We start from the raw sequence: 22832 nt of genomic DNA on the forward strand, positions 1-22832 counted from the left end.
CCTTGCCTGCCTTGCCTGCCTGCCTGCCTTGCCAGCCGATCTCTTCGCATCCGCGCGCGCGGAGGCGCTGGCACCACTTCCAGCATGGCCCGCCGGCAGCTGCAGCCGCCTAGGATGGAGAGGGGTCGCCCCCGGGGCCGAGGGGCGCGGCGATGAAGGGAAGGGGCTTCTCCCCGGCGCTTGGGAGCTATTAAAGCGGGACTTAAAACTTCACTCTGGAATGACCCTGGAAGTCTGCCTGGGCAAAGCAGCGGGGAAGTCCTGCTGAAGGAAAAACAACCAAAACCACACACACAACAAAAAACAAAAGCCACAGTAAGTTTCCTTTCTTTATCATCATGGGGGTTTGGTTTGGGAAGACGGGGGAATTCTGCCTTAGGAAGAGGTTTAAAGAAAAGGGGGAAAAGAAGTAATTCCTGGGAATGGATCTAAAGGAGGAGAAAAGCTTGCGTGGACCCGGGATCTTCTCCTTCCCGCGGATTCGAAAGTTTGTAGGTAACCTAATTATATTTTGCAAGTTAATCCCTCCATTCTCACGCTGGCGTCATGGTGGGTTTAAGTGGAAAGGGAAGAAATAAGGATTTATTTGTTTTTTAAAGAGATCACTCTGAAGCTGAAGTGCTAGAATCAGACTATCCTGATGGAGGTGGGGGCAAAGGGGGTTTAATAATAATAATCAAAAGAGCTGGTTTAAAACCAGAAATCAAATGAACTGCAAAGTTTGACTTCTGGGCCCAGTGGACTAAAAAATGAAGCTGTCTGCTTTAAAAAAGAAGAGTTGAGGATTTTAGGATGGTTTTAGTGAGACGTCTGTTGGGAGAGGGAACAAGGCACCCTTTTTTCCTTGCTGGAATGAGAATGGATGCCTCAATTACCACCGAAAACCTCATGTTTTATACGTATATTGTTCTAGCTTCCATTTTCCAAAGATCTTTCTTAAAATTTATGGATCAAAAGTTTGGTGTCTGTTCACTATTTTTATTCATTTATTACACACAAACACCCCAATTTTCCTATGAAGTACCCTAAATAATGAAAACTGTGATGGTGCACTTACGATTACAGTCTTACCGTGTGTGTGTGTGTGTGTGTGTGTGTGTGTGTTGAGGCGGGAGGTGAGTAGAGGAGAAGTAAACAGCGGTGGGAATAAAAAACACTTTCAGCTTCAAAAAAGAGTGATGGGGAACCAGGACGGAAAGTGAAAGGTGAAGAACTTATCTTTATAAAACCCAGGCAACAAGTTTGCCTTTGTCCAAAAGGTGTAAGGCAAAAAGGGCTCCTAGTTTATGTTGACAGAACCTGAGAATTTCCTGGGGTAACTTCTTCCTTGCCCTTTATTCCCCCCCCCCCCCACTTCACCTCTCAGTCACGCTAAAAAAAGAAATCACTCAAAATCTGGGGGACCCAGTTTGGCTCACCACAAGAGTGATGAGTAACCATTCTGAAAGACAGGGCATCCGATGGAATAAACACTGCGTGGTCCAAAGGGGATTTGTCAATACTAAAAATAAACAGCCCCGTGAATGTCTTCAACAGGCTCCTGTCCAGTTTCAACAATATTTCAAGAATGATTAACAGGCTGTGTTGGCTCCTTTGTTTTTTAAGCACCAGCTCTGTCCAGGGTCCTGAAGTTAGTGGCGCAGACGCTCTCTTCCTTTCCGTAGCATCTGAGTGTGCATTTCTTGATGAGTTCTGGATGCTCCTGCTTCGCTTTCCAAGGTGGTGTGACTGACATGGGAAGGGATGGGGCGGAGAGAGAGAGAGAGAGAGAGAGAGAGAGAGAGAGAGAGAGAGAATGGGGATGTGTTTTCCAACACGTATAGCTGATCCTTGGTTTTGGCCTGCGAAACCAGGGCAGGTGGAGCTGCAGATGGAACAGGCAGATCCCATAAGCTTTTGGGAGCTAAAAGGTCAGCCCAGCGAGAAAGCCAGAATGCCTCCATTTTATTCCGAGAGGACAGTGGAGTTTGGCAGGGGAGCAGAGGAACTGGGATGTTGAGGATATTTTGCAATTTCTGGGGAAGTTATGCTGGAGAGTCTTTGGTTGAGATGGGAGGGGAGCAAAACAGAGCTGGCCTTTCCCCTGGCAGATTAAGAACGACTTTTGCACCCCTAGGTGGTTCCTTCCTTTACCTTGCTCTCAGCATGCCGCATTTCTTTAGGCAACAGGCTTGACCACGAAGCAGATTTTAAATGCTGGCTTGTGGCAGGAGCCGTGATGTTTTTACATTTGCACATCAAAAGGTTTCACGTTAAGAAGTTTTGAGTTTATGTAATTCGTTCAACGTGACCGGTCAAAGATAATGCTATGATTAATATTTACACACATGACACTGAAGTAAAAGAGACGATTAAATGTGCGCATGGAAAAGCTGCTCTGCTTTTCTGCCTTACTCTCCCTTCCTTTCTGATGCCTGATATTTAGCAAATTATTAACAAAGTTGAGTGTCTTCTCCTGGAGGATCTAACAAGCATTTGGGTGAAATTACGGGCAGTGCCAGAACAAGCCGACAGTGAGAAAGACCACCCAAGGCACCACACAGTGCTGAATTTGCTGAGCAAGTGTGCATATATTTGCACGATCCCTTCTACTCCTGCTAGCAATGGGGAGTAAAAGAAAGTCAGTGAGGTATAGTCAGTGGTAAGGGATTTGCACCAGGGAAGCCTGGGATTATCGGCACCACACTCTAACCAGCTGAGCTCAAAGCCACACAATGGCCCCTAGAGCTCACCAGCTTAACATTGGGCCAGTACTCGTGCCTATTTTCCATTGGGACTGGCAGAGCGGATGGGAGGGAGGCTCAGCCAGAGTCAACTAAATTTAGTTTTGTCCCCATCTTCCTGTCTCTCGAGTTTTACACAAAGAGCACTGAGGCTACTAAGGAAGAAGAAGCTGATGGGCAGATCCATCCCCTGAACTGATTGTGAGTAACAAGGCAGGCAGGTGACAGCTAGCTGAGGAGAGGCTGAGAAATGTGGGGCAGTGCCCCATCCTCCCTAATCGACCAGCCGCTACTGCATAGGGCTCATCACACACACACACTCAACCAACCTCATGTGCTAGTTGTGAGGATAAAAGGAAGTGGCCCCCTCTGTCTATGTGGGGGAAGAGTGGGGTATGAGCAATGTAGAATAAATATATATGGGGAGGGGGCAGCTGCCTCTTTTGGGGAATTGGCACTTATTTCCATCTGTATCTCAGCCCTTGCAAAGAGTTTGCCAAGAGCACCAGCAATTTCTGGGCGGGAAGAGTACGATAAACAAGAGAGCTGATTTCTAAATTGCTGCTTGCTGTTTGGCTATTGCGAGACAAAAATCGTCTCCAGGTGGGGACACTGCCGAAAGAGGTGTTCCTCTTTTTTGTCTTTGAACCTTCCAGTGACTAATGGGCAGGCACGAGCTGGCAGGCTTGTAAATTTGTTTCTGGGCTTGCCACTTTTTGTGCGCTCTGTAAAGCTTAAGAGAAATTAGGGTCCTAGGTCCCTGGAAAAGGCTCCCATATGAAATCCCAGAGAACCACTAGAAAACTCTGAGCTCAATTGGCCAAATATTTCCAGTTGAAATAAGGCAGCTCCCTATGTTTTTATGTGGTCAAGAAATTAAAAGGGTCTCGTGACTGCTAAATGGTAGCTGGCGCCAAACCTTGGCTACTGGAAGTCCAGTTGCTTTTAGGAGGGTGCTCCCTCTCATGGTTTGCATTCTACCCATCCAGTCTTTCTGTCTGCAAGCTCAAGGGGAAAATACCAACCTTTGCTTTTCTCTTTTCATGTTGTGAGTATAGACCCATCCCAGGCCTGGTTCACACCTCTACCTGCAAGCACATCCTGTCAATTTTTTCTGCACTGTGTGAACTGACTCCTAAGGGAGGGAAAGCACTGCATGTTGAGGTGATGATGCAGTAATTCTATTTGTGGTTCCGTATTTCCGCAACGGCCTGTTCGCAGACACAAGTTGCCACTCGACACTGCCGACGCAGTTAATATACAGTACAGGCTTTTGTGAACCAGTTCCTAGAAATACTGTTATCCGTATCTGTGAGGTGCAGTGGCTGGTGAATTGCCCAGGTTTGGGGGCAAACCATCCCACAGCACCTGTGCGGTAGGTCTGCTGTGGAATTCGGGAATGAAATCGTAGCAGAAGTTGACCCGGTGCCTCCGAATTTCTTTAACCAATTGGATACAGTCACCTGTGGAAGGACTGTAGCTCAGCAGTGGAACACCTGGAAATGTCAGAGACCTTCTGTAGGTGGGACTGGGAATGTCTACTGTTTGGAACCCCAGAGAGCAGCTGTCAGTCAATATCTACAATACTGAGCTAGGTGGACCAGTAGTAGTAGTTTTGGATTTGATATCCTGCTTTATCACTACCCAAAGGAGTCTCAAAGCGGCTAGCAATCTCATTTCCCTTCCTCCCCCACAACAAACACTCTGTGAGGTGAGTGAGGCTGAGAGACTTCAGAGAAGTGTGACTGGCCCAAGGTCACCCAGCAGCTGCATGTGGAGGAGCGGAGATGCGAACCCAGTTCACCAGATTATGAGTCTACCGCTCTTAACCACTACACCACACTGGCTCTCCAGTGGTTTGAGTGGATGGAAAGTACTTTCCTATGTACTTGTGGGGGCTGGTGTTTTTTGTGGTGGGAGTATGTGTGTGTTTGCCTGTGGTTCTCAGCCCCATCTTCAGGATTAATGTGGTCTCAGGGGAAGAGACCATTAACAGGTGAAGCAAATAGATAGGAAAGCTGAGAGGGGACACCCCCCACTCCATGGCCCCCTATTTAGATGACTCAAACACGGAAGCCAAAGACCCGTGCCAAACACAATGTGATTCTGGAAGTTTTCATGCAAATTCGGCATCTGTTTCTTTCAGCGGAGGGCAATAGTGAAACATATCTAAAACTAAGGAGGAATCAAATACCAAGTGGCAGCTTTGAATCTCCTTCTCCAATTTTTTCTGAATTCCTTGGTCTGTTTGGGGCCTTGTCCTCCCCCCCCCCCCTGCTTGGTGGCTGTCTAGAGCCTATCAACTCCCTCCTTGTGGTTCTGACTCACTTTGTCACACACCCCAAATGTGCAATTGCAAGCCACCTTGGTGTGGGTTGAGTAATACCAGGGCAAGCAGCAGCCTCTGCCAGATAGTGGATGACCCTTTCACAGTGAGAAATAACAAGCTGTTTGCCCCCTACTCCAGCCACACTGCCCCTGAATGCCTGTCATGTTGTAAATTTGAGCAATGATCAATGGCGCACTTTTCAACTGAACACATTTCCCGATTCTTTCCTTCCATCCTGAAACTGCAGATGTTATTTAGGAAAAACCGAATAAAGAAACCAACTCTGACATCTAGGAGATGATAAATGATAGGTAAAGAAGTTCAAAGTTATTCTTGGAGGGAGTGATTGGCAAAACCTGGAATGAGTTCTGAATGATGGGCGATCTTTCAGGGCATTGCTGCCAAAATTATGCCCTCGCTACCCATGCAGACTGCTCCTGCTGTTCCATGATGAGCCAGCTTCAAAGCTGTTGTGCAATAACTTTCTGGTACTTTCAGATCAGTGGGGAGAGCGAGTCACATTTTGTTTTTATTCCTTCCTTTTCCCTGCCCCTGTGTCCTCCACCCACTGCACTGCCAGCAGCATTCGGTGCCTGAATGTGCTTTACTGTGTTAGGCTACAGGCTGGTGAGCTGTGTTAGAAATTAGCCAGGTGCCAAAGTGCATTTTGCTACTGGCGTGGGTCCATGTGTGGAGATCTCTGGATGCCAGGTGGGCAACTGACATCTCCACCTGTCTGCCCCCTCCAGGTTTCTGAAGCAGGTAAGCAGAAGAGCTTCTTCATTGCATATATAGCCCACCTTTCTCTCCAAGGAGGACATGGTTTACCCTGCTCCTCAGTTAATCCCTACAACGAACCTATGAGGTAGGTTAATAGGCTGTGACTGACTCCAAGGTCACCCAGGACCAGTGAGCTTCATGACCGAGTGGAGATTTGAACCCTCATCTCCCAGGTCCTAGTCCAACACTCTAACCACTATACCACATTGGCTTCCTAGAGTGCTTTTGCTATGGGTCAGCTATATAAATTAAGTAAGTAAATAAATATGGGGAAATCAAAATGTCACTTAGAGAAGGATCTGAAGTATTTTCCTTGAAATTTGAATTCGTTGTGGATTGTTTTATTTGATGTCTTAATGTGTTGTAAACCTCTTTGAAATTTTTTGTTTAAAGCATAATAATAATAATAATAATAATAATAATTTATTTATTATTTATACACCGCCGATCTAGCTGGGCTTCTCCAGCCACTCTGGGCGGCTTCCAACAGAATATTAAAATACAATAATCTATTAAACATTAAAAGCTTCCCTAAACAGGGCTGCCTTCAGATGTCTTCTAAAAGTCTGGTAGTTGTTGTTCTTTTTGACATCTGGTGGGAGGGTGTTCCACAGGGTGGGCGCCACTTCCGAGAAGGCCCTCTGCCTGGCTCCCTGTAACTTGGCTTCTCGCAGGGAGGGAACCTCCAGAAGGCTCTTGGCGCTGGACCTCAGTATCTGGGCAGAACGATGGGGGTGGAGACGCTCCTTCAGGTATACTGGACCAAGTAAAGAAATGATGATAATTCCCACTGCAACAACAAATTGTGCCTAGACATTCCGTTGTGGTGACCGTAACCTAGGTTTAAGGTGCCATTTGGTGATTAGCTTATAGCATATCTGAGTTTCTAACACTGATGGTGAGAAGGGGCATGGTGCCTCCCCCCCAGCCAGCTGCCTTCACCAAGCCTCTGAATTTCTGGCTTTCTGTTGGCCACCTTGAAGGCACACCTAATTATTCCATACTGAAAAGAAAAACAATGGTTTTCAGAAAACCTGTCAATGTGCTTTGTGCCTTCACTCGTACCTGAGGCTGGTGCTTTTGCCATTCCACCCCAGCTACACTCCTGAGGAAGACTGTGAATGCCATGAGGTCTTCTTTCTCTGCTCCCTTGAGGGAGTCTGCACTCAATAATATATTGAGCTTTGTCATTGCTCCTGTAGGTTTTCTTGCTCCCTGGCTCTATGCTTCCAGCACAAGGAGATTTCAAGGGCGAAGTTAGCCAGCTCATTCTGTGGGATCTCCCTCTATTTTATTCCATTTATTTATAGACGTATCTGCATACGGCTGACTCAGATGTAGCATCAAGGCGGCTTACAGCAACATACACGGGTGCAATAAAATGAAAAGCTGCCGTAGAAACAATATTAACACAAGAGCCCTGATCCCGGCCCAGCAGCATATGGGCAGCCAGTGCAGATGTGCCAAAAGTGGTGGCGTGTGCTGTCAGCTGTCTGCCCCCATCAGTAGTCTGGCTGCTGCAGTTTGCATTTGCTAGAGCTTCCAGACTAGGCCCAAGGGGAGCCTCACACGGAACGCATTGCAGTAATCTAGTCTGCAGGTTATTGTTGACTACAGTGACAAATACCGTATTGGCCTGAATATAAGCCACACTTTCCCCCCCAAATTCCGACCGTGAAAAGTTGAAGTTGTGGCTTATATTTGCGACCTTACAGTATGTAGCCAGGAGCATGGGGCAAACAGCGAATGCCCCGCGCATAGTCCCCTGTCCAAGGGTAGAGAGCGAGGAAGAGGAAAGGCCGCCGGCAGTGCAGCGTGGCTCCCCCCCCCCCCCCCAGTTTAGCATGCAGCCAGGAGCAGCAAGGAATAGAGCGGCTTATATTCAGGCATTTCTTCTCCCCCCCCCCATCAATTAATAAAGGTGCAGCTTATATTTGGGTGCAGCCATATTCAGGCCAATATGGTAATGCAAACAACTTTTGTATTATTATTATTATTTATTAAATTTGTATATTGCCATTTATCTGTAGAGCTCAGGGCGGTTCACAACCCTAATCCAGGGTCTGTATCAGAGTCTCCCTAAGCACTTAGTAGCTGACAGTTCGAAAGCACAAAGTGCAAGTAGATAAATAGGTACCGCTTCGGCAGGAAGGTAAACGGCGTTTCCGTGCGCTGCTCTGGTTTCGCTTAGTCATGCTGGCCACATGACCCAGAAAAACTGTCTGTGGACAAACGCCAGCTCCCTCGGCCAGTAAAACGAGATGAGCGCCGCAACCCCAGAGTCAGTCACGACTGGACCTAATGGTCAGGGGACCCTTTGCCCTTTACCTTTCCTGTTTCTTGCATGCATTAATTGCCCTTTGTTAATGCTCCTGTAAAAGGCCCCTGCCTTTTAACAACACGTGTTGCCCTGAAACCTTAATGGCTTCAACACTGCAGTGGAACGGTCTCCCTCTGGAGTTTCTGGACTCTCCTTCCTTGGAGGTTTCTAAGCAGAGGTTTGGATGGCCACCTGTCATGGATGCTTTAGCCGAGATTCCTGAATCGCAGGGGGTTGGACTAGGTGACCCTCGGGGGTCCCTTCCAACTCTATGATTGCTGAGGGAGGTCCTGAACACAGGAGCAAATTCTTTGGAAGCAGATTTGTGGCAGATATGTCCATCAAGAGCTACCAGTCATGTTGGAGGCTATGGTCTGCTTCCATGGTCAGAGGCAGTAATGCCCTTGAACAGCAGTTTCTGGAAACCACAGGAAGGGAGAGATGCCCTTGTGCTCAGGTCCTCCTTGCTGGTTCCCCATATGCATCTGGTTGGCTACCATGAGAAAAGGACGCTGGACTAGATGGGCCATTGGTCCTGATCCATCAGGGCTCTTCTTCATGTTCTTAAGAGCAGGTTGTGGATTGGGTATGAGATCTTGCACAACTTTTGGGATCACTTTGGTGCCAGCTTTTAATGGAGTGCTTATGAATAGGTGTAATGTATGCTTAGAAAGCCTCTGAGAGCCAGTGTGGTGTAGTGGTTAAGAGCGGTAGTCTTGTAATCTGGTGAGCTGGGTTCGCTTCCCGGCTCCTCCACATGCAGCTGCTGGGTGACCTTGGGCTAGTCGCACTTCTCTGAAGTCTCTCAGCCCCACTCACCTCACAGAGTGTTTGTTGTGGGGAGGAGGGGAAAGGAGATTGTTAGCTGCTTTGAGACTCCTTAAAGGTAAAGGTAAAGGTAAAGGTAAAGGGACCCCTGACCATTAGGTCCAATTGTGGCCGACTCTGGGGTTGCGGCCTTCATCTCGCTTTACTGGCCGAGGGAGCCGGTGTACAGCTTCCGGGTCATGTGGCCAGCATGACTAAGCCGCTTCTGGCGAACCAGAGCAGCGCACGGAAACGCCGTTTACCTTCCCACTGGAGCAGTACCTATTTATCTACTTGCACTTTGACGTGCTTTCAAACTGCTAGGATGGCAGGAGCTGGGACCGAGCAACGGGAGCTCACCCCGTCATGGGGATTTGAACCGCCGACCTTCTGATCGGCAAGACCTGGGCTCTGTGGTTTAGACCACAGTGCTACCCACGTCCCTTTGAGACTCCTTAGGGTAGTGATAAAACAGGATATCAAATCCAAACTCTTCTTCTTCTTCTTGAATACTTCATGGCTTTGCTGTTCTCGCCGCCGTTCCTTCTATTCTTGATGCTCATGCAATGAGTGCCATTGCTTAGGAAGTCAGCACAGCACTACCCATGCACAAGAGGGAGAGAGATACAAGTGGCCTTTAAGGAACCCCACGTTTTGCAGAAATACAGAAAACTGTTGAAGCGGGAAGCTGCCCCCCCCCGCTAAATAGTCCAGAGAAGACTGTGCATGCTCAGTAGCCAAGGAATGCCGATTGACTGTTGGGGAAAGGGAATGAAAAACTGGAAGGTTGCAGGAATGGAATGATTGGGCTCAGTCGGAAGAGCATGAGACTCTTAAATCTCAGGGTCGTAGGCTTGAACCCCATGTTGGGCAAAATATTCCTGCATTGCAGCAGGTTGGACTAGATGACCCTTGGGGTTCTCTCCAACTCTACAATTCTATGATTGTCTGGAATCTAGGATCAATGCCACACCATACATTTAAAGTGTTATTATACCACTTCAACAGTCACAGAGAGACTCCTCTGTCTGTTAAGGGTGAAGGAAATTGTGAATCTGTGGGGTCTTCACCCATAACAAACTACAGTTCCCACAATTCCCCCTACCTGTTACGGGTGGTATCAGAGAGGATATGGTGTGGATGCAAACAGAAGCACTCTACGCTGCAGCATTTTGTTGCAGGCTTTCCCGTTTCTCTCTCCCTTTTTTTCCAGTCTGTCCCCCGGTGCTTTTGCTCGATGCATTTTAAGCGCTACAAATTTAGTGGTTTAAAGGTTTGTGTTTGTGTGTGGGGGCGGAGGGAGGGAGAGAAAATTACAGAGTTTTAAAAACATGATAGGCACCAAAGATAATTTGAGGAGTTCACATTCCTGTGCCTGTAATGCACAGGGTTCCTCTCGCCTGGAAGTGGAACTGTGTGAGCACCTTTCTCACCTTCTTGCCTGGCAAACTGCAGCTGCTGCAATCCCATCTCCCGCTCTGTGCAACTATTAAAAGGTTCAGAACCCCCGTCCAGCTTCTCACCTGCTCGCCCAGAAACACCCTCACCTGTAGACAGCACAACAAGAGTTTCAGTGTTTTCTCTTTTAAAAAATATTTTTTTTATTATTAGTTGAATATAAGAACAACATATAATCAAATACAAGCAATCAAATACAGTTTTCCCCTACCCTCCCAAAAAACAGCCACAACTACGTCCAGGTAATTACATTAGTAATATAATCAAATAAAAAAATTATTTCTACAGTTGCTGGTTTAAAAAATATCATTCCACATGCTCCCGTGTGTCTTAGGCGGTTTAAATGCATGTTCTTTCTTTGATGCATATGTAATAAAGGAGGACCACGTTTTGTAAAAGTTACGTAGTTTCTCACGTTGTTTTCTTTCACGTACCCTTTCTGTTACCTTTTCCATCAAAATAAAATTAAAATAAAATTAAAACCAGTGTTTTCTCAAAGCGGTAATGCTTTCTGGATCGGTCTTTGCCGTTTAGCAAACATCCACTCAAGCAAAGGGAAAGAAGCGGACCCTGGATGGAGGAGAGAAGGGAGTATATTGGGAGCAGTTGAATTGGCGTCTGAGTTCCAGGAAAGAGGGTTGGTGGAAGGGAAAAGGACCGTGGTGGGGGTGGGAAAAGGTGCTGAGCCTTCTGTCCTGCTGCAGTCTGACAGGTTTCTCCGATTTTATTTTTAAAACGTTTGGGCACCTTTGGCCTTTCAGATTTTGCTGAGCTACAACTCCCAGGAGCCTCTGCAAGCATGGCCATTGATGGTGGGAATTGTAGTTCACCAAACGTGGTGGGACAAAGGTTGCTCACACTTGTATTTTTATTTTTTTTAATTTCAAGCCTAGGATTTCTTTGAGTTTTGCAAGGCATAAGAGTCATAAGAATTGGGGTGGGGTGGGGGAGACTCTTGAAGTCATCTAGTCCAGCCCGACTCAATGCATGTTCAGAAATGTAGGAGGCAGTGCCTCCAGAAGACCACCACCACCTCCTGTTCCCCTGTCAGAGCAGCTCTTACCATCAGGGTGCTTCTCTTACCATATGTGGAGGACTCCCTTGTCCTGAATGGGTTACTGTGCCCCTGAAGGACCAGGTGCGCAGCCTGGGAGTCATTCTGGACTCACAGCTGTCCACGGAAGTGCAGGTCAATTCTGTGTCCAGGGGAGCTGTCTACCAGCTCCATCTGGTACGCAGGCTGAGACCCTACCTGCCTGCGGACTGTCTTGCCAGAGTGGTGCATGCTCTGGTTATCTCCCGCTTGGACTACTGCAATGCGCTCTATGTGGGGCTACCTTTGAAGGTGACCCGGAAACTACAACTAATCCAGAATGCGGCAGCTAGACTGGTGACTGGGAGCGGCTGCCGAGACCACATAACACCGGTCTTGAAAGACCTACATTGGCTCCCAGTACGTTTCCGAGCACAATTCAAAGTGTTGGTGCTGACCTTTAAAGCCCTAAACGGCCTCAGTCCAGTATACCTGAAGGAGTGTCTCCACCTCCATCATTCTGCCTGGACACTGAGGTCCAGCACCGAGGGCCTTCTGGCGGTTCCCTCACTACAAGAAGCCAAGTTACAGGGAACCAGACAGAGGGCCTTCTCAGTAGTGGCACCCGCCCTGTGGAACACCCTCCCATCAGATGTCAAAGAGAAAAAGAACTACCAAACTTTTAGAAGACATCTGAAGGCAGCCCTGTTTAGGGAAGCTTTTAATGTTTAATAGTTATTGTATTTTAGTGTTTTGTTGGAAGCCGCCCAGAGTGGCTGGGGAAACCCAGCCAGATGGGTGGGGTATAAATAATAAATTATTATTATTATTATTATTATTATTATTATTATTAAGTGTTGTCCAAAATATCCTCCCCTGTCATTTCCAGCCATTGGTTCTAGACCTGCCTGGAAATGACTCCTAAGGCTTTTGGGGGCATATGCTCACTGGAAGCTTGGCTTTGGGGCAAAATTAGGGCAATTATGATGTCGTGGTTAGGGGTGTCACATCAAGTCTGCGGAGAGACCCAGCTTCAAGTCCTTCCTTGGCTACGTAGATCGGCAGGTGCCATTGAGCTGGTCACGAGGTGTGACTGTCGGATGAGGACTGGATATACTGTGAAGCTTGCTGGCTGATCTTGGGCTAGGCATTCACACACACACTCTTGGCTTGACCTGCTTCGCAAGGCTGCCGTGAGGATCAACCGGGCAGATGGGGAGAGCCACCTCGAGGTCCTCAGAGGGAATGTGAGATGGAAATAGGATAAATAATAACAAACAGAACACAATGTACGGGACCCACAATCGTGACCTCCCGCAGTCTTTAAATAATGAATGGGCAGCCCATCTGCTTTGAAAATTGAGAAAGTGGTGTTGGCCGAGGGGATGTTTAACCCTTTCGCCACTACAGTGGTACCTCGGGTTACATACGCTTCAGGTTACAGACTCCACTAACCCAGAAATATTACCTCGGGTTAAGAACTTTGCTTCAGGATGAGAACAGAAATCGTGCTCCGGCGGCGCAGCAGCAGCAGAAGGCCCCATTAGCTAAAGTGGTGCTTCAGGTTAAGAACAGTTTCAGGTTAAGAACGGACCTCCGGAAGGAATTAAGTACTTAACCTGAGGTACCACTGTACAGGCAGACACTGTGTCCCCAGTCTAAAAACAACTCCTGAAGCGGGTATTAGTTGGGTTACTTCTGTGATGTTAATAGCAGCCCTGGGGATAGGGGTGGGATTTAGATTAGGGAAATGTCAATGGGACAGTTAAGTAGAGGGGCGGGCGGATGACTTGTGAACCTCCAACTCCCACCATTCTTGACCATTGGCCCCGATGGCTGATGAACCCAATCCTGTATACCTGAAGGAGCGTCTCCACCTCCGTCATCCAGCCCGGACGCTGAGGTCCAGCGCCGAGGGCCTTCTGGCGGTTCCTTCGCTGCGAGAAGTGAGGTTACAGGGAACCAGGCAGAGAGCCTTCTTGGTAGTGGCACCCACCCTGTGGAACGCCCTCCCAGCAGATGTCAGGGCAATAAACAACTATTTTACTTTTAAAATACAACTGAAGGCTGCCCTGTTTAGGGAAGTTTTTAATGTCTGGTGCTGTATTGTTTTTAATATTCAGTTGGAAGCTGCCCAGAGTGGCTGGGGAAACCCAGCCAGATGGGTGGCGTATAAATAATAAATTATTATTATTATTATGATCACATCTGGAGTGACACAGAGTCACAAGTTTAATAAATAAAAAATAGAGTAACAGCAGAGGGCAGGCACCTTATTACCCCATGCCTTCAAGGCAGACATGTGGGGTGGGGACAACCCCCCCCCCCAATACAACCAAATGCCCCAAGCCATCGGAGTTCCTGCTCGTAGGATCTCCTGCACTGCGCCTAGCTTGACTCTCAGAAAGGCTGCCTTCTGGATTTCGACTGACTGTAATGTTTAAAAGTGAAAAGCTTTCTGAGTTTATTTGCAAGGCTTTCTTTCTTTTTTTCTTTTGTGTAAAACCCAGCTTCTAATCAAAACATGGCACATTTGCAGCAATTGTCTTTAGAATGTTTTATCCGTACTTCATGGATTGCTCTTTGGGTTTTACCTGCTGAGGACTTCTGGCTCCCTGAAAGGGAGGGGGAAGGTGTTTTAGAGAGGGATGATTTTGCAAAGGAAAAGTCCTGAATTGCAGTCATGGCCAAAGGCTTGCATAAAGCGATTGGTGATTTCGTTTTATGGCTTTTGGGCCGGTCCACCAGAATAAGCGCTTGCATAAGCTTAGCTGGGACAATGGGAGCTGCTGAAAGGGACTGAGTTCTCTGCTCAGCGCCATCCTGCAAAGCTTTCTCTACTGTATGCAAGCTCTAGTAATTTATTATTGTTGTTATTATTATTATTTATGGTGGTGGTTTGTTTTTCTGCTTTCCATCAAATGCTGAAGGCAGCTTATAAGGTAAAGGTAAAGGGACCCCTGACCATTAGGTCCAGTCGTGACCGATTCTGGGGTTGCAGCGTTCATCTCGCTTTACTGGCTGAGGGAGCCGGCGTACAGCTTCCGGGTCATGTGGCCAGCAGGACTAAGCCGCTTCTGGCGAACCAGAGCAGCGCACGGAAACGCCGTTTACCTTCCCGCTGGAGCGGTACCTATTTATCTACTTGCACTTTGACGTGCTTTCGAACTGCTAGGTTGGCAGGAGCTGGGACTGAGCAATGGGAGCTCACCCCGTCGCAGGGATTAGAACTACCAACCTTCTGATTGGCAAGTCCTAGGCTCTGTGGCTTAACCCACAGTGCCACCCGCGTCCCGAAGGCAGCTTATAGTGTCATATAATTTCAAATCATATACTCAATTTTTAAAACAAGAACACATTATGTCCCGCTTTTCTTCCAGAGAGCTGAAGGTGGCATGTATGGCTCTCCTCCCTTGTTTTATCTTCACAACAGACCTGTGAGGGTAGGTCAGGGTGAAATCATGGAGCCATAGCTCAGCTGTAGAGCATCTGCTTTGCATGCAGAAAGTCTCAGGTCCAATCCCTACCATCTCCCGGTAGAACTAGGAGAGACTACTGTCTGAAATTCTGGAGAGCCTCTGCCAGTCAGTGTGCAGACAATACTGATGGATCGGTGGTCTGATTGGGCTTAATATGTCTTCCTCTGCCCCAAAGACACCGAGTAACCAGAGGTCACCCAGTGAGCTTCATGGCTGAGTGGAGATTTGGATTTCGGTGCTCCTGGTCCTTATTTGACAAGCAACAAATAAATTCCTTAGGGCCATCTTTTAACAAAGTCCAGATGATTTTCTGAAACATTGTTGCACCCTGAAAGGCCAGTGATCATGGTAGACTTGAAGACCACTTTGGGGTGGTGTTCTGCAATGTGGGTGCTGCAGTTGAAATGGGAACACTTTGAATGAAACAGATGGTTTCCCTTCATTCTTGAACTCCTTCGCTCCTATGCCCTAGGCATCTCTTACCCACATTGTTTGGATGAGTTGTGAGTTGCTGCACCCCAGAATTGTGGGTGAGATGCTTGCTGTTGTTTGACCTAACCAAAGGGTCCATACCTCTTTCCCTTTACCGGACTGCTTAAACCTTGCCAAGAAAGCCTGGCTGCTTCCATCATTTTCATTGGCCCCTCCTTCCAGGAAGACGTGGCAGCCCTGCAGCCCTGCGAAAGAGGCTGGAGCGAGGCCACTATCAATTAAACCATCAGTGTTGGGATCCTGCTTGTCATGAGCCAACGCCAATTTTGCCGTATTTGGGCAAAGCAGGAGAGCAAGTGGTGGCAGTTTAGCTGCAGGCACTTCTGGATGAAGCTGGTTATCAGACCTGGCTTGGGGACAGTGAATGCCTTGGTCACACTCTGGTAGATGACCTTTGCTGAGAGATAGGCTGGGGAATGTGAGCCTGCTGACTTTCCTGGACATCTTGGTGGCTTTTGACATCACCGTCCGTGGTGTCCTTCTGCACCACATGGCTAGAATGGGGACCTGGAAGCTCTGCAGTTCAGTGGTGGAACACCTCCTTTGAATGCAGAAGATAACGGGTTCTGCCCTTGGCATCTTCCACTAAGGCTGCCTGAAATTCTTGAGAGCTAGGATTAGATAAGAGCATCTTGGCTTGGTCGTGAGTCTTGAAAGACCCGCTTCCTGCCTTGCAAAGACTGTTTCCACCTGGCCTGGAAGGCGGGGCCTGGACTGACTCCAGCTACAAAAGCTGAGGCTGTTCAATAGATTCTTGGGCTGGGGTGTTGTTTTGGCATTCTTGTTGGTGAGGGGTTCTTCCTGTTGGCGTTTTGTATCTTACTTCTTCTGAAGTAGACGTCTATAGCAGGCTTCCTTTTAGCATCTTTGCTGGTTTGCTTAATCCAGCTTTAGATTGGATGCCATTAGCTAGCAAACCGCTTTGCGTTGCTTTGATGCTTCAAGACAACCTTCCCTTACCTGGTGCCCTCCTGATGGGAGTTGTAGTACAGACACCCAGAGGACATCAGTTTCGGGAATGCCCTTGAGAACTGAGCATTTGCAGGATATCAGTGCAATAATAACAAAAACAACTCATGACTCTTGTGCTGCTCCCCTTCACTGGTGGATTTTATATACTGCATTATTATATGCCCGTTATTGGTGTGCCTATGACATTTTTATCTCACCAAGAAATCCCCCCTCTGCATTTGATTTTAACAGCAACCCTGTTAGACTCCAAGATAGTGAATACCCCAAGGTCGTCCATTGAGTTTCATGGGCAGGTGGAGATTTGATCTTGGCTTTCCCTGATTTCCAAGCCATTTTTGTTTTAATGTTTCCAGTTTTAGACCCCTGTATTTATTTATTTTTAGTGTACTAGCACCCCTTCCTTCTTTCCTTCAAGCCTTTTCACAGTTTTGTGTGTTCACACACACACACAAAATTGAACCAACCTCGAATCCCTTTTGAATATTTGGGGCCGTCTGTCTAACTAGAGAACCAGCATCTTGCCCATGGAGGCCCTCAGGTCAATAAACGTACGGAAATGCCCGGTTGGCAGAAGCAAGTATGAATTTATCCTGACGTATGACGTTAAAACACGCGAGGCTTTGTTGAATCAGAATTTCCCCATGTTTTAAAGTTAAAACAACTGACCCAGGAGACCGAAAGTTCTGGACTAAAAATAAAACACCGTGTGGTCTATGAAATCTAATCCAGCAGTTGCATTAAAGGGAGGCGGAGAGAGAGAGAGAATTTGCAGGCAGCCCAATCTGAAAGCTTCTTCGCACATCTGATGTTCTCGGTGTGTTCTTGAGGTACGAAGGTAACAAACATGCCTGCAGACACATGTTCAGGTAAACACCTAAGCAGCCTCTTCCCGTGGAGTGCTAGCTCAGTAACAAATCTGGATTTGGAGCCACGCGAAGTGTGAAGTTGTCCTTGGAACCAGGACTGCACCGGCTGCTTTTGATTTGATCCAACAGGGCTCTTCATGTGTCCGTATTCCCATGGTAATCGCAGTTCAAACAGATCTGTAGACCCCAAGGATTGGCACAGCTTCCCCCGCTGCTTATTTCCACTGACATTCCCAGTAGAAATGCACGAAGGAAGACCAGCTGGTGTTATATTCATATCTGAAAGCGTTGCATTTTCATGTTGAAACCTACCAAAGTAGCGAGTGTAGAAAAAGAGATTGTTGTTACCGGGGGGCGGGGGGTGGAATCTGTTTCCACTGGAGTGTAACCTCTGAGTAACAGGGACTGTGTGCTTTGCTTTGTTTGATGTTGTCGTTGCCGTATCTTTAATTTAATTTGTGCTGTTGAAATCCAAGCTATGGGCCCGTATGGAGCCAACACTGTCTCTCTCTAAGCTTATCTTGCCGAGTGACGGCTTCTAAATCAAGCTGGAAATCAGGTCACACATTTCCTGCTCTTAGAGGGATTTATCTCATTTCTGTTCTTTCAAAGTAATTAGAGTTACTAATAAGGAGGACAAAATGGTAAGATCTGCCCGGACTGAAAATATACCTTAGCTCCATCTCGTAGGATAGGTTCTCAGAGACTTCCCCCCCGGACTGGTGCCCTCCCGATGTTTTGGGCTGACGCTATGGGAATTGTAGTCCAAAACGTCAGGCAGGGGGGCACCAGGTTGGAGAACGCTTGGACAGAAAGTGGGTTCGTTGACGTGATCTGTGGAAATAGGCTAGCAAGCAAAATTTAAGCCAGAGTACTTCTTTTTGGGAAGAAAAGCTAACATTTCATTATTTGAAAATGCCTAATGCTTAACACCACAGAGGGTTTAACACTACAGGGTTAAACCACAGAGCCTAGGACTTGCCAATCAGAAGGTCGGCAGTTCGAAACCCCGCGACGGGGTGAGCTCCCGTTGCTCGGTCCCTGTTCCTGCCAACTTAGCAGTTCAAAAGCACGTTAAAGTGCAAGTAGATAAATAGGTACCGCTCCAGCGGGAAGGTAAACGGCCTTTCCGTGCACTGCTCTGGTTCACCAGAAGCGGCTTAGTCATGCTGGCCACATGACCCGGAAGCCGTACACCGGCTCCCTCGGCCAATAGCACCGTAACCCCAGTCGGCCACGACTGGACCTAATGGTCAGGGGGTCCCTTTACCTTAAATGCTCAACACAGCTTGGGGATTAACTTACTTCCTTGTTCCCTGTTATTACCTATTAACATAAGAACATATGGCCCACGAAAGCCCACCTAGTCTAGCATCCTGCTTCTCAAAAGTGGGCAGCCCAGAAGCAGGAGACCTACCAAGGGCATGCCAAGTTCAGATACCAGGGGGGCAAAGAGAGGTGTTCTCAGCGGCTTCACCCACTCCAGTTATGGTTTTGGGACCCTCATCTCTTCCCAATTCCAAGTGTGTGCACTTTTTGGAAAGTATCACAAGACCCATGATCTTGACTGGTGTTTATGGCTCAGGGTTTAGTTTGCAAAGTGTGTGTGTGTGGTTTTAATGGCCAACTTCAGCTGTCATGCCATTGGAAACCTGTTTCAGGCTCCCACCTCTTTCTACAGTCACTCATATTCTCCAATTATCTCCTGCACAACCATAGTTCGCTGTGACACTGGGAAAACTGTGGTTATAGCTAACCATCGTATGCCTTCAAACCAAAGTTGGAAACCATGGTTGGGTTTCACGCTCTGGTTTGGAGGCAAATGATGGTTTGCAGTAACTATATTTTTCAGCTGCCCTGAGGCTTTGAGTTGGGGTGGACTACAAATCTAAATTAATAAATAAGACTTATTATCATGGAGTTTGTGTGGGGAGGAAGGAAGCATAAAGAATTAAAAGAAAAGACACCCCTGTCTAAAGGCTGAAGTAGTGAAGTCCAGAACGACTTTAACATGTGATGTACATGTAGACTAGAATGAGGCGATTGAATCTTGGTGGTAGAATGAGCTGCACAATTTTAACCTGCTGGTAGGGGGTGCCATTGTGGAATGCTATCCACATACAAATGCCTTGCAAGTTAAAACAAAAAGCAGGAAAGCAGAGAGAGAAAGCTCTTGCACAACCCACTCCTTATTGTAGCAAGGTTTTCTTTTCCTCGCAAGAAGATACATGAAGAAACAGAAAGCCACAGAGTAGGAATAAATGGACAGTTTTCCCAAATGGAGTGATGTAGAAAGCGAAAAACCTCATGTTGGAACTACAACAGCAGAGATCATTAAGTTTGTCAGTGAAGGGTTAAAATCTATTAGCGCTAAAGTCAGCTAGCCAAGCAGGGGGACATGTGGGGTATTGGTTAGTAACCAGGCAAAGTGACATGATCTTGACTGAGGTAGCACATGCCCTGGCTTTGTCCTTATGAAGGAGTTTCTCCTTGTTATGGTTGATTGAATGTATTCCTGCCATGTACAAGGCTTGAACTAAGAAAGTCAAAGCCTCTCTGCTCCTTTCTCCCCAAACTATGCATGGTTTTTTTGTTCAGTTTTGCTCAGTTAGATGTTGTCAGGATATATTTTCTCCTTGGATTCTGTCTGTGTTATTTAAGTGACTCTACTAACACCCCAAAGACATGTGTTTTCTTAACTTGTTCATAAACAGCAGAGTTAGGGGACAGCTCCACTTGGGTTTGGCTTCCTTTTAGAGGAGAGATCACGGGTGGCTTAGAAGTTTTGCAAAGAGAGCATACATAGAGGCAAACAACATGTGCTGTCCTTGCAAGAAGCACGTGTCCCCCGCTCTACCTCTGATCCTCCAGAGCATGGTTGGGGGGGCCTCAGGCTTGGGGCCAAAATGTATTCTTCCCAAACCACATGCCCAGGCCATACCCCTCTCCTCAACCGTCCTCTGCACCCTCTTCGACTGTTTTTGCCTCGACTGTACCCTCCTTGAATTCTTCTTGCTTGTCTGGGTGGAAGACGGGTGTGTGTGTCTGATTGCGCCGTGCCACGCAAAGGCAAAATTTGCACCAATTGCTTCACTCACTTTTGCCCCTGCATGTGGCCCCCAAAAGAAGGGGGTGTGGCCCTTGGGCTGCACATGGTTCCCCAACACAGCCTAGTACAGAGAGAGAAATGCCTGCACCCCAATATACTTCGACTAGAGCTGGCTGGCTCTCTCAAAGCAATCGCCCCTTTCACTTTTGCTATTCTTGCTCACACATGCACGCAACACCCTTCCCCCTTTGTTTTGCTGGTTGGCTCCGTTCAGAATATGCTGGGGGAAATCTCCCAACCATCAGGAACCAGTAATGTGCTCGTCAAGAAAAGATACAGCTCATCCCACGTCCGTGGCATTGTTCTCAGTTTGGTTGGTTTCCCAAGGAACGGTTGGGACGCGTCACTCTGGGAAAACGCTCTGAGTTAAGGCGCCCCCTGCATGTTGTTGCGAATGGATGCTGCAAGGTCTCATCCAGAACACCCCTTCAAATATTTGCAGCTGCCACCTGAGATCAGATCATTGGGCCGCCTCGCCCCGTCTTCCATCTCTCAGGGTGGAAGAAACTCCGCCGTAGGCTTTTGATTCATGGACCAAGTTACCCACTGGGGGAAAAGTTACTTCCTAACCTGCTGTTAGTCATCGGTTGCTTAATGCTCCCCGAAGCTTGACAAACCCTCTTTGCCCCCTGCAAAAAAACAAAAAATCTTTTTTGTTTTGAACTCTGAATCTGGGAATCGGCCCGTCAAATCAACTGACTTGTCGTTTCTGCAGACGGGTGGGAGAATGCGTTGTTACCTTATAAATGTGCATGCTTCTGCAATTTTCCCCCTCTTGTGTGCATAGAGAATAGCAATGGGGAAGCTCTGGCCTAGGGATTAAATGTGGCTCCCTAGGCCTCTCTCTCTGGCCAGTGGGACTCTCCTCAGGCCACACCCCCTCTCCCAGGCCACACCCCTCTCCCCAGGCCACACCCCTCACCAGTTCTGCTTTGCACGCTCTGTGCATAGCTGCCAACTTACAGATTTGAAAATAAGGGACCAGCAGCCTCTAAAAATAAGGGATCAGCAGCCAAAATAAGGGATTTTCCAAGGGGCACAGGTATGTTCAACTTCTGAGCCCCTCCGAGCCAAAGGCAGAAAGCCCGGCCAGCAGCCAAACGAAGCCTCAAGTGGTGGTTCCCACAGCGCAGCAACCCAGGCAAAGGGGATGCAGCAAGGAAAACCACCGTCACCTCTCTGCTGGGAAGCGCTGAGCAAAGGCGAGTCCCCAGGCAATGCGGCCAATTTGATCGGCACAAGACATGTAAGCTCCACCCCCCAGTCGTTCTTAGACTCCTTATTGGGTGAGCAACGCAGCCAAGCAACACAGTTGGAGCCTCCCTCCTCCCTGGCCAGCAGGGAGGGAGGGAGAGAAGCTGCTTCCTTTGAAACCCGGGAAATTTAAGGGACATCATCAATGAGGGACAGCAGCGGGACACGGCGCTGGGATAAGGGACTTTCCCGCCAAATAAGGGACGGTTGACAGTTATAACTCTGTGAACGTTTTTGCCTGCCCAGAATGTGTTACTGAACTTTGCAATGGAGGGGAGGAAGATAATCAAAGGCTGTGTGTGGCCCATACATACAAATCCCCCCGCCCTGTGGAACGTCCTCCTCTCAGATGTCAAGGAAATAAGCAACTATCCTATTTTTAAAAGACATCTGAAGGCAGCCCTGTTTAGGGAAGTTTTTTTTTAATGCTGTATTGTTTTTAATACTCGATTGGGAGCCAGAGTGGCTGGGGAAACAGCCAGATGGGCGGGGTATAAATAAATAATTATTGTTATTGTTATTTTTATTGTTATTGTTATTAAGAATCCTGGGAATTGTAGTTTTTAAGGGTGCTGTGAATTGTAGCTCTGTGGGGGGGTAAACTACATCCCCCAGAATTGTTTTCTTTCCGTGGGAGGAGGAATATGCTTTTAATCTGCTTTAAGTGTATGGTGTATAAGCAGCCAAATACACTGCTGTCAGCTCTTTGTAAGAAAGGTGAGGTGCAAATGCGATAAATTAACATTGGGGGAGCCCAGTGAGAAGCCCCAGATGCCTTTTCGTCAAGGCTTTGCACAGTCTCTGAGCTCTCTTACAAGAACCAAACTCAGCAATGCTCCTGATCCTTCAGAACAAGATTGCTGAGTGGTTCCTGAGCTATTTTGTAAAGGGTTGTGTTTTTTTTGGTCAAATTTGCATCTGAAACATTCTCCCCTGCTGAAAAATGCAAAAGCTGAAGTGTGTGAAAAATCAGCTTGGCTCTAATCTTGGATACAGATAGTTTAGAGCAATTCCCAGCTGGTAAAAAATAAAAAATAAAAAACACGCCAGCATAATTGTAGGAATCGTTGTGGGGGGATGGATCTGACAATTTTGTTAGCAAGGCATCGTTTTTGAAATTTGGAGCATTATTGCATTAGGGAGCTATATTTGGGGATGGCTGGCTTAAGCGCAGCTTGCTTAGTTGTTAACCCACCTATGATCAACTTAA

The 22832-nt window shown here is 47.4% G+C and overlaps 1 protein-coding gene across 6 annotated transcripts in view; it reads left to right on the top strand.

Annotated features, from left to right (window-relative positions):
- The window catches only part of LOC308459004 (sodium channel protein type 5 subunit alpha-like), a 294603-nt gene continuing 271771 nt past the window's right edge, over positions 1 to 22832 (top strand). For 4 of the 6 annotated variants that reach the window (XM_080973959.1, XM_080973960.1, XM_080973962.1 and 1 more), the window contains exon 1: positions 2 to 315. The gene's annotated coding sequence lies outside the window, so the exon portion shown is untranslated. Of the gene's footprint in view, positions 316 to 22832 lie in introns of all 6 variants that reach the window. The other 2 variants (XM_080973958.1, XM_080973961.1) reach the window with 1 other exon arrangement.

Source organism: Podarcis pityusensis (assembly GCF_964106645.2).
Source record: "Podarcis pityusensis genome assembly, chromosome: 12".
Classification (NCBI taxonomy): Eukaryota; Metazoa; Chordata; class Lepidosauria; order Squamata; family Lacertidae; genus Podarcis; species Podarcis pityusensis.